This window comes from Lolium rigidum, chromosome 5 (genome assembly GCF_022539505.1).
Source record: "Lolium rigidum isolate FL_2022 chromosome 5, APGP_CSIRO_Lrig_0.1, whole genome shotgun sequence".
NCBI lineage: Eukaryota > Viridiplantae > Streptophyta > Magnoliopsida > Poales > Poaceae > Lolium > Lolium rigidum.
Genome location: NC_061512.1, coordinates 247,436,336 through 247,449,142, shown reverse-complemented (window position 1 = coordinate 247,449,142; position 12,807 = coordinate 247,436,336). Strand labels below are relative to the sequence as shown.

Here is a 12,807-nt window from a genome sequence, read left to right as displayed (position 1 = left end):
CTTTCCACCTCGGTCCTCAGTCTGTATCGTGCTCCTCCGCTCGGCCGTGTGCTCTTCGTCGGGTAATTTTTTTGACGATTAGACTCCGATTGTTCTTTTCTGTCTTCCTTCGAGGTGTAAGTAGAGATTAGTTCTTTTCTGTTTTGATTCGCTTTGATTCGCTTTAACTCTTCTTGTTTTTTTCTGATCTGGAAGATTGGAGTTTGGGGAAGAAGAAATCATGGATATCACTTGAACTTGCGCCAGTGCTAAATCATGGGAATAAAAATTGCTCGCCCACGCCAGCCCGGCGAACAGGAACGCCACCGTCTCGTACACCGCCCCGTCTGCGCACCGTCGGGCCCGCCGTGCGTGGCCATGGCGACGTTGGAGACCAGGTCCCCCAGCGAGTCCCCCCACGCCAGCACCGTGACGCCCAGCACGCCCGAGTCCACGCCCACCATGTACCCGATGGCCACCAGCAGCGCCACCAGCTCCCGCGCCAGCGTGTAGGCCCACGGCACGCTCATCAGGAACCCCGCGGCCAGCCACGGCACGCGGTGACGCCGGCTGCGGGGCGCGGAGCCGGCGTCCGTGGTGGACGCGGCGAGGGCAGCCAGGAGGAGGCCCAGGAAGGCGCTGGCGAGCAGGATGCCGACGCCGTGGCCGTGGTCGAGCGAGGCCGCCGCGGCGCTGCACGAGGTGAAGGTCGTGGCGACGAGGACCGGCGCCAGCGCGGCGGAGGCCACGGCGTAGGGCTTGCGCCAGCGGTGCCCCGCGATGTCCGGGATGGTCAGGCGCCGCGGGAGGTAGAGCGGCATGGTGAGCGCGTGCAGGACGCGTTGAAGACGCGATTTTTTTCGCCGGGTCCGTCGGCTTCGCAGAGTGGGACGGCAGGGTGGGGGCGTCGCCGTCGGGGAGGAGCGGCTCGGCGAGGTCCGGCTTGCCCGCGCCGGCGCCGGCGCAGCACTGGGAGGTCCAGACGAGGACGACGTAGGCGGCGTAGAGGGAGACGAAGGCCGCGGCGACCCGCGACGGTGACCGTGCCGGTGGCGAGGACGGCCACGAGGAAGCAGAGCGCGAAGAAGAGGAAGCAGAGGTCGCGGACGAACCCGCTTAGCTCCACCACGGCCCCGCCTTCGCCGCCGCGGGAGGTAGAAGAGGACGAGGAGCCAGAGCAGGAAGGCCGCGTACCCGACGGCCGCCGGCGCGGCGCCGAAGCCGCAGTAGAAGAGGCGGAGGTAGTCGATGTACCCCGCCGGCGCGCACGGCGCGTGCGACAGGATGTAGGCGCACTTGGCCTCCGCGCCGTCGATGGAAGACTGAAGCTCTTCTTCTTCTTTTGATTAATCAGCCGTGTGTTCTCATCTTTTGATTTAACCTCCGGTTGTGCTCTTCTTCTTTTGATCCACTGTGTTCGTTTCTATTTTTTGGGACATGGAAGACTGAAGCTCGCGGAAGAAAATCTCGTTGGGGAGAGGATTAGGTGGGGTTGTGAGGATCGGTCAAATCTGGTGAAACAGTGTTTTAGTAGTAGTATATCACCTCACGGGGTACTAACGCCGTTAGACACGTGTCGACTTCTAAGCGCGTGCTCACGTATACACCCATTCACCAAATCCACTCCCACAGAGCAAAACTGCATTGCAGAGCCGAACCGCTACAGTGCCCTTTCATCATGATGCCTCGCCTTCTCAACTTCTCCGTACTGCACGATTTGACAGTTCTGGCAACGCATCCTCGAAACTGCCACAGCATTGAACCGTTTTTCATTATATCCCTTTATTTAAACTCGTCCAGGCAATTTGCTTCACAGTAGCCATCCTCTTCCCCTGCTCCACAGTAGCCATCGGCAAACAAAAAACCCTTCTCAGCCGCCATGGATTCCTCTTCCTCCTCTATCTCCTCAGGCCTATCCTTCCAGTCCTCCTCCTCCAGCGAGCTCGAGCGGGAGGTCAATCTGATGGCCATCTACGAGGCCCGCGCCCCAGAGTATTGGGACGCGCGGGACTGGGATTCCTCCATCGAGTCGGAGGACGACGAACCCCTCACCGACGGGGAGGAAGACCTCCAGTTCCTCGTCGACGGGGAGCTGGAGGCATCAAGCGACGACGACCTCTTCTCATGGGAGGGGAACCTCTCCTCCGACGAGGAAGAAGAGGAGGAGGAGGAGGAGGACTCCTCCTCCGAAGAGTACCCACCGGCCAAGCGCTTCCGCGCTGGGTCAGACGACGATGACGACGACGATGAAGAGGAAGATGAAGCCCCTGCCGGCGGCTTCATCAGCAGGGACGAGGACCTCGCCGGAAGCAGCGCCGACGGTAGCTACGACGGCGACGACGAGGGCAGCGATGGCCCATAGATTAGGGGCTAGAACAGGGCTAGTAATAGTGCATTAGGCACTAGATGATCCCTTTTGAGAGCAATTAGCTCTTCGTTGTAAGATCCCCCTTTGAATCAATGAAAATGTTCTTCCAATTTGATTTTCCAATTGTCCGATTTCGAATCTTCCAATGGTCAAAGCAGGTCAACGCCCCAAGAACCGATAGCAGCGTATCGGTCCCTCACCATCAAAAGCTCATAGGGCCAACCCGAAAACCAAATTAGACAGGTTTAAGCAGACATTTCCAAAATTCAGATAATAACTTGATGCTGGCTCACAATATTTTGTACCTCTATAGTCGATGGCTGCACATCGGCTGTTTTTATTCTAAAGTCGATGTCTGTGCATCGGCTGTTTTTTAATCTAAAGTCGATGTCTGAGCATCGGCTGTTTCCCCAAAAAAATTAATTTTTTTACTGGCCGATTTCATGAATCGGCCCCCATATTTTACTGTCCATCATCCCACATACTTGGGAAATACTTCTTGAGATGCTGGTCATTGACAGCCACTGGGAATTTCACACCATCCAGCTGCTCGAGCATGTATGCATTACCCTTTAAAACTTGGTCGACTCTGTACGGCCCGTGCCAATTTGGAGACCATTTACCATATACTGCATCCTTAGTTCCTAATGGCAATACAGCTTCCCACACCAGATCACCAACGTGGAACTCCTTCGGTCTCACCTTCTTATTATATGCACGAGCTACCTTAGCTTTGTTCTCCTTAATCTTCTCAAGCGACCACAGCCTGAGCTCTGTCACATCCTCAATGCTATCGCTCATCAGGGCTGCATATTCTTCAGATGTTAAATCATTCTAAAACGCAACACGTCTCGACCCAGCCATGATTTCCCAGGGTAGTACAGCTTCCTGTCCATAGACCAGATGATATGGCGAGGTTTTGATCGCTCCATGACATGACATACGGTAAGCCCACAAAGCTTCTGACAATACCTCGTGCCAACGTCTAGGATACTCGTCGATCTTTCTCTTAATCAGCTTGATAAGGCTCTTGTTGGACGCTTCAGCTTGTCCATTCGCTTGAGCATAATATGAAGACGATCGGATCAGCTTAATTCCCATCTCCTCGCAGAATTCTCTGAACTCATGGGAAACGGAAACCGAACCTCCATCGGTCGTGATAGTCTGGGGAATCCCAAATCTGTGAATGACATGTTCCTTCACAAAACTGATAACATCTTTTGATGCCACTGATCTCATAGGGACGGCCTCCACCCATTTAGTGAAGTAATCTGTAATGGCCAACACCCACGCATGGCCTTTGCTCGAAGGAGGATGTATCTTGCCGATCATATCCATGCCCCACCCTCGAAACGGCCACAGCTTGATGATGGGATTCATTGCTGATGCAGGAACCATTTGAATGCTTCCAAACTTCTGACATGCTTGACACCCCTTATAATAATTAAAAAAATCCTCAAGCATGGTGGGCCAATAAAACCCTGATCGCCTAATCAGCCATTTCATCTTATGAGCCGATTGGTGAGTACCACAAGCACCTTCATGTACCTCATGTAAGAGCCGATTCGACTCGGCTGGTCCCAAACATTTGAGAAGTAAGCCTTCCAAAGTCCTATAGAACATGTCATCCCCAATAAGGACGTACTTCATGGCCTTATATCTTATCCGTTTAGGTGCCCCCCGAGCCGAATCTTTCAAGTAATTGAAGATATCGGCTCTCCAATCATCCGGTTCCAAGGCCTGTACCTGGACATCGGCTCCGTCTGCTACATCCTTGTAGCCTGACGCCATCTGTGCAAGATCATTTGTCTCGGAATTTCGTGATCTTGGGACCCAATTGAAGTTTATATACTTAAATTGTGCCATCAGCTCACGGCATTGCATCCATAACGGGAAGAGCGACTCGCTCTCACACTTGTATTCCTCCGTGAGCTGGGAAATCACCAATTTGGAGTCTCCAAAAAGTTCCACTGCTTCTGCCCCGGCTTCTAATAGCAACTTCATTCCCTTGCGTATGGCTTCATACTCGGCAACATTGTTGGTGCAAGGGGTGGGTAACCTGATGGAGAAGGAATATGTTCCCCCCGGGGCGACACGATTAAAATGCCGATGCCACAACCACCATCACAAACCGATCCATCGAAAAACATAGCCCATGCACGTACAGACTGTGCAGCTATATCAGTGTTGATTTGTTCAGCAATAAGATCGGCCAACGCTTGTCCCTTGACTGCTTTCGCAGGCTGATACCGGATATCAAATTCCGATAATGCAAACATCCATTTACCGAGTCGGCCTTTCAAAACAGGAGCCGACAGCATATGCTTGATGACATCAGATTTGCAGATGACGATAATCTCCGCAGTCCACAAGATGTGGTGAAGTTTGGTGCAGGTAAAAAATAGGCAAAGACACAACTTCTCGATCTCAGGGTACCTCGTTTCTACATCCAACATCCTTCTGCTGAGATAGAAAACGACTTTTTCCAGGCTATCATAAACTTGCACCACCACTGAAGCAATGGAAGTGTCAGCTACTGACAAGTAAATGTAGAATGGCCTGTCTTGCTGGGGTGGCACTAACACAGGTGGCTTCATCAGATATTCCTTAATCTCGTCAAACGCTTGCTGTTGTTCTGCCCCCTAGTGGAATTCGTCATCAGATTTGATTTTTACCAACCCCATGAACGGCTCAATTCGTCCCGACAGGTTGGAGATGAACCTTCTGACGAAGTCGATCTTGCCGATTAGACGCTGGAGTTCCTTCTTCGTGGTAGGTGGCTGCATTGTTCGCACCGCCTCCTGACTTTTCAGGCCGATCTCAATTCCGTGTTCATGAACCAAGAAACCCAAGAATTGACCGGCCGAGACACCAAAGGCACACTTCTTTGGATTCATTCTCAATCCAAATTTTCTAGTTCGGTCTAGGACGTGTCGCAGATCCTCCAAGTGTCCTTCCACTGAGACAGACTTGACTACCACGTCATCGATGTAAATCTCCACCAATTTGCCGATTAGATCATGAAAGATGTAATTCATGGCCCTTTGGTATGTTGCGCCGGCATTTTTCGAGGCCAAACGTCATGACTACATATTCAAACAAGCCCACCGATCCTCGGCACTCGAATGCAGTCTTGTGTATATCTTCCGGAGCCATGAAGATCTGGTTGTAACCGGCATTGCCATCCATGAAACTTAAGACCTTATGACCAGCAGCCGCATTGATCAATGTCTCTGCTACTGGCATTGGATACTCATCCTTTGGAGTGGCACTATTGAGATTTCGAAAATCTATGGCGACGCGCCATCGGCCATCCTTTTTCTCCACAAGTACGACATTAGAAATCCATTCAACGATACCTGCATGGCCTCGATGAACCCCGCGTTCAACATTTTCTCGATTTCTTTCTTGACTTCTTCTAAAATTTCGGCCTTCATCTGTCGTGCTCTCTGCTGGAACGGCCGAAATCCTTTCTTCAGAGGGAGCCGATGCTCGATGATGCTCCGGTCTAAACCAGGCATCTCTGTGTAATCCCAGGCAAAGCAATCTGGGTACTCCTTCAACAAAGCTATCATCGGGCCCCTCAGATGCGGTTCTAATTTTTTGCTGATAAATGTTGGTCGTGGCTTATCCCCAGGACCAATGTCAATCTCTTCTAGCTCATCAGCCGATGTAAACCCATATCCTAGCTTTTCGTCGCCTGCTAGATCGATGCTGAATACAGGCAAAATGTACAGAGAGGATAATTTTGGCCGATTGCTGGAATCGGCCTCCTTTGCAATTGCATTGCACAATAAAGGTTTACACTTTATCTGTACTCCACGACTACGTGACATGCTTGAGGTGGGATCCTTGCTTTTTATTTTTTGGGGCCGATCGCAGGGATCGGCCTTGCCACGTACGTTCGTCGACTCTGGTCTTGCTACTCGGTCAGGCCGGTGGATAAGACCAGCCTCACCCTGTTTTTTGTCACCTCGATGCGCTCACAGCCGTCCAAGCTAACTCCAGAGATCGGCTCTTGGTCGTTTATGTCCCAAATATTCATGTCAGCTGTTGAGATCTTGATCGAGTCATCTGCATGAACGACCTCCACTTCATCTCCATCCCACTGTATCAAGCATTGGTGCATTGTGGATGGAATGCAGCAGTTGGTGTGAATCCAATCCCTTCCTAGCAGGACCGTGTAGGTGCTTTTGCTGTCGACGATGAAGAACGACGTAGGGATGGTTTTTCGGCCGATGGTTAAGTCCACGTTCAGAACGCCTCGCGCTTCTGATGCCTGGCCGTTGAAGTCGCTCAGTGTGACGTTGGTCTTGATCAGATCTTCAGTAGAGCGTCCCAAACGTCGTAGCATGGAGTATGGCATTATGTTGACCGCCGCTCCCGTGTCAACCAGCATCTTGCCGACAGGCTGCCCGTTGATGTAACCTCTTAGATAGAGGGCCTTCAAATGTTTGTAGCTCTTCTCTTGCGGCTTTTCAATGATGACTGGCCGTGGGCCGCAGTCAAACGGAGCTACTGGCACTTCTTCGATCCTTGGAGCACAAAACTCTGACGGAAGTATGAACACCATGTTTGTGCCAGTCGATGCCTTTGCATCGGCTTTTGCTTGCTTGGGGCGCCATTCCTTCTTTGGTGGACGTGTATCCGCCTCCAAAGTTTGCTGAATTTTCACGGCCAGATCGGGCCGAGCTTTTCTCAACGTGTACAGGTACTGTGCCTCGGCTTCCTCCAAACTACGTAGCCGTTGCACCCTGCGCTTCTGGGAGTGACTGAGTCCATCAGGGCACCACCTTGGCCGGTGGTATCTATCTTCTTCTTCGCCATCTGATTCCTCGAAATCTTCCCCTTGAGATGACTCGGCTTTTCTGCTCTGGGATGGGAGAGGCCCTAGACGCCTGAATACTGAAACGTCTCCCTTGTCCTTCCTCTGCTGTCTGCATTCCGGGCAGTTATCGATTGTAGGCAATCGGCTCATTCCTGAATCCCAGCAATGCCTGAAGAACGGACAATCCCAGTGCATGTCCATGTCTTCTTGCTCCCTTGACCTCCCATTAGCGCGGCGTTCATACCCTTCGTCGTCTCTATCATACCGACGAGATTTTCAGTTGACCGCATCAGACCGACAATATCTTTCGTCATCTGTATCGTATCGCCGACGGCGGTCGTACTGATGCTCATACTTGTTAAGGAGGTGTGCGGAAAGTGGTCGTTGATATCGCACGCTTCTCACTTGTTCCTCGGTGATGTACCGTTTATCCTCATGTCGGCGCCGGTCGCGCGGACCGGCCTCTTCTTTATCCCTGCCACGGGAGTGACCGTTTTCTTCCTTGTCGTTGCCGTGGTGGTGCACAGGCCCTGCCATGTTAATACCAAATGAGAAACCTGGCTGACACTGCCCTGGGTGACCTAGCTCCACCATGTTGACGGTAGGGAACGGGTGCGTGTCCACTTTCATGGCAAACTGACTAAAGATCAAACGGCCCTGTTCTATCGCCAGCTGGATCTGTCGACGCAACTCTTTGCAGTCATTCGTGTCATGCGTGAACGAATGATGCCACTTGCAGTATGGTCTCCCGTTCATCTCTTGCACCGTAGGGATTTTATGGCCTTCGGGTAACTTCAGCTGTTTCTCCTTGAGCAATAAATCGAATATCTGCTCAGCTTTGCTTATATCGAAGTCAAACCCTTTTGCATGCCCTTGTGGCTTCACCCATTTGTAGGACACAGGGACTGCCCCCCGAGCCCATTCAGCCACGGCAACTTCCTGGTCTTCAGGGCCCTCAACCTCTGCTGTCTCGACCAGGGTGATCGGGCGCTTGATGAACTTGTCTTGGTACAACTCTGGATGGCGCTGCTCATACAAAGTTAACTTCTGGACCATGTGCGCCAGTGAGTTGTAATCTGCTTGTAAAGCCATATCCTTGAGCGGCGCGGCGAGGCCCAACGCTGCCAGCTCGACCACTTCTTTTTCATTCAAACGAACCGAATAACATCGGTTCCTGACAGTCCTGAAGCGCTGGATGTACTCTGACACCGTTTCTCCTCGCTCGCCGTACCTGCGTGAGATCGGCAATGCCAGCCTCGGTAGCCTCTGAGTGATATTGCACGTGAAACTGCTCTTCGAGTTGCTTCCAGGTCCGGACTGAATCTGGTGGCAACGAGGTGTACCATCCAAAAGCTGGTCCGGTGAGAGACTGCGCGAAAAATCTCACACGTAACTGGTCAGATGCTGAAATCATGCCCAGTTGTGCCAGATATCGGCTCACATGCTCAATTGAGCTAGATCCTTCTGACCCGCTGAACTTTGAGAACTCAGGGAGCTGATATTTGGGAGGTAGTGGAATCAAATCATATTCATTGGGGTACGGCTTGGAATAGCCGATTGTCCTCCTCTTTGGCAGGATGCCAAATTGGTCTCTCAAGATTGTACTGATCTGTTCCACTGTTTGTGCTGCAGGGGCCGAACTTTCATGACTAGTTCCGGTGGCATATTTAGCTAGCCACGCGTGTTTATCGGCATCAGCCTCCGTAAACTCCTCCCGCGGAAATCCCGCCGCCGCAATCTGGTTTGTGCGCGTGAAGTTGTTGCGGCCGAGCACGTATGTGCACACGTATCCATGCGGTATTTCTTTGGGCGGCTCGGACAGAATTGGCAATCTCCGTGATCGCCTCCAACCTTGTAGACGACGTATGCCGGTGAAGCTCGTTGCTCGAGGCGGCAAGCGTGAACGGCACCGCGGGTCCGGTGTAGAGCGGTATCTCTCCCTGGTGAGTCCCTAGAGTAGGTCCTGAAGGAGAGTACTGATGCTTCATGATTTCCTGAACCACGCGCACCGCAATGCGCTCCAAAGAGTTCAACAAGCTCTCAGAAAAACGGTGCATAGACACCATGTAATTGACTTCTTGGCGCAGAGCTCTGGTGCGTTCCTCTGAAGGGAGAGACAGGTCTACCCCGTCGAGAACGCCTTCGGGTGAGAATCCCTTCCACCTGACGCCATGTGAACGGGTTCTCTCGAAAGAGCCGATGAGATCGGCTTCGAACTGGGATTTGATCGTATCATAATTCTTCTTGTGATCCTCAGTGAGCTCGTCGTACGTGACTGGTGTGCCGGCCATCTCGGTTGCAGATGTTGACGCCGTTGTTGTAGAGTGTCCCACCGGGCGTGCCAGAATGTGTTGCCTGCCAAAACCCACCGGCGAGCAGCGACTGGCAACACGTAGAGCCGGGAGGCTCCCAGGACTGCTGGTGGGCCCTGGTCCCTCGGGCGACGGCCCGCAGTGCTTTGGCACACGTCCTGACGGTCGAAAGGGCGTGCCACCTGACCTATACCTGGTCAGGGAGGTGCTGGATTGCTTCAATAAGTTTCCTGCATGGTAGACACGTAAACATTAAATGAGCCTCGATCGACTCTCAGGTTACCTGTGAATCGGCTCAAAGATCCGATCAACCCATGGTTCATAACAGATATGCAATAACATGGGGTTTCTGCCCCATCAAAGCTAAGCTAAATCGATCTACGACAGTTTAGGGTTTTTGATGCGCGTAGATGTACACGTCCGTTGGGAACCCCAAGAGGAAGGTATGATGCGCACAGCGGCAAGTTTTCCCTCAGAAAGAAACCAAGGTTTAATCGAACCAGGAGGAGCCAAGAAGCACGTTGAAGGTTGATGGTGGCGAAATGTGATGCGGCGCAACACCAGGGATTCCGGCGCCAACGTGGAACCCGCACAACACAACCAAAGTACTTTGCCCCAACGAAACAAAGTGAGGTTGTCAATCTCACCGGCTTGCTCGTAACAAAGGATTAACCGTATTGTGTGGAAGATGATTGTTTGCGAAGAAAACAAGTAAAGCAAGTATTGCGTAAGAGATTGTATGCGATGTAAAGAATAGGACCGGGGTCCACAGTTCACTAGAGGTGTCTCTCCCATAAGATAAAAGCATGTTGGGTGAACAAATTACGATCGGGCAATTGACAAAATAGAGAAGGGCATAACAATGCATATACATGATATGATAAATATAGTGAGATTTAATTGGGCATTACGACAAAGTACATAGACCGCCATCCAACCGCATCTATGCCTAAAAAGTCCACCTTCAAAGTTATCATCCGAACCCCTTTCGTATCAAGTTGCAAAGCAACAGACAATTGCATTAAGTATGGTGCGTAATGTAATCGACAACTACATCCTTAGACATAGTATCAATGTTTTATCCCTAGTGGCAACAACACAACACAACCTTAGAACTTTCTCGTCACCGTCCCGGTGTCAATGAAGGCATGAACCCACTATCGAGCATAAATACTCCCTCTTGGAGTTAAGAGCAAAAACTTGGCCGAGCCTCTACTAATAACAGAGAGCATGCAAGATCATAAACAACACATAAATAATAGATTGATAATCACCATAACATAGTATTCTCTATCCATCGGATCCCGACAAACACAACATATAGTATTACGGATAGATGATCTTGATCATGTTAGGCAGCTCACAAGATCCAACAATGAAGCACAATTAGGAGAAGACGACCATCTAGCTACCGCTATGGACCCATAGTCCAGGGGTGAACTACTCACTCATCACTCCGGAGGCGACCATGGCGGTGTAGAGTCCTCCGGGAGATGATTCCCCTCTCCGGCAGGGTGCCGGAGGCGATCTCCTGAATCCCCCGAGATGGGATTCACGGCGGCGGCGTCTCTAGAAGGTTTTCCGTATCGTGGCTCTCGGTACTGGGGGTTTCGCGACGGAGGCTATTTGTAGGCGAAAGGGCAGCCTCGGAGGGGGTCTGGTGGGGCCAGACACTAGGGCGGCGCGGCCAGGGCCTAGGCCGCGCCGCCACCATGTGTGGGCCCCACGTAGCCCCTCTCTGACGGCTCTCGGGTGTTCTGGATGCTTCCGGGCAAAATAGGAACCTGGGCGTTGATTTCGTCCAATTCCGAGAATATTTCCTTACTAGGATTTCTGAAACCAAAAACAGCGAGAAACAAAGAATCGGCTCTTCGGCATCTTGTTAATAGGTTAGTTCCGTAAAATGCGTAAATACGACATATAATGTGCATAAAACATGTAGATATCATCAATAATGTAGCATGGAACATAAGAAATTATCGATACGTTGGAGACGTATCAGCATCCCTAAGCTTAGTTCTCGCTCGTCCCGAGCAGTGTAAAACGATAACAAAGATAATTTCGAAGTGACATGCCATCATAATCTTGATCATACTATTGTAAACATATGTAATGAATGCAGCGATCAAAACAATGGTAATGACATGAGTAAACAAATGAATCATAAAGCAAAGACTCTTCATGAATAGTACTTCAAGACAAGCATCAATAAGTCTTGCATAAGAGTTAACTCATAAAGCAATAAATCAAAGTAAAGATATTGAAGCAACACAAAGGAAGATTAAGTTTCAGCGGTTGCTTTCAACTTATAACATGTATATCTCATGGATAGTGTCAATATAAAGTAATATAACAAGTGCAATATGCAAGTATGTAGGAATCAATGCACAGTTCACACAAGTGTTTGCTTCTTAAGGTGGAGAGAGATAGGTAAACTGAAGAAAGGTCCTTCAAAGAGGAAAGCATCGATTGCTGTATTTGTGCTAGAGCTTTTATTTTGAAAACATGAAACAATTTTGTCAACGGTAGTAATAAAGCATATGAGTTATGTAAATTATATCTTACAAGTTGCAAGCCTCATGCATAGTATACTAATAGTGCCCGCACCTTGTCCTACTTAGCTTGGACTACCGGATCTTTGCAATGCACATGTTTCAACCAAGTGTCACAAAGGGTACCTCCATGCCGCCCGTACAAAGGTCTAAGGAGAAAGCTCGCATTTTGGATTTCTCGCTTTTGATTATTCTCAACTTAGACATCCATACCGGGACAACATGGACAACAGTATAATGGACTCCTCTTTAATGCATAAGCATGTAGCAACAATTATTATTCTCATATGAGATTGAGGATATATGTCCAAACTGAAACTTCCACCATGATTCATGGCTTTAGTTAGCGGCCAAATGTTCTTCTCTAACAATATGCATGCTCCAATCATTAAGGTGGTAGATCTCTCTTACTTCAGACAAGACGGACATGCATAGCAACTCACATGATATTCAACAAAGAGTAGTTGATGGCGTCCCGTAAGCATGGTTATCGCACAACAAGCAAGTTAATAAAAGATAAAGTGCATAAGTACATATTCAATACTACAATAGTTTTTAAGGCTATTTTGTCCCATGAGCTATATATTGCAAAGGCGAATGATGGAAATTTAAAGGTAGAACTCAAGCAATTTACTTTGGAATGGCGGAGAAATACCATGTAGTAGGTAGGTATGGTGGACACAAATGGCATAGTGGTTGGCTCAAGGATTTTGGATGCATGAGAAGTATTCCCTCTCGATACAAGGTTTAGGCTAGCAAGGTTATTTG

General features: G+C 50.1%; 1 pseudogene; it reads right to left on the bottom strand.

Annotated features, from left to right (window-relative positions):
- Positions 1-248: 248 nt before the first annotated feature.
- LOC124657421 lies at positions 249-4,138 on the bottom strand (annotated as a pseudogene).
- Positions 4,139-12,807: the final 8,669 nt, after the last annotated feature.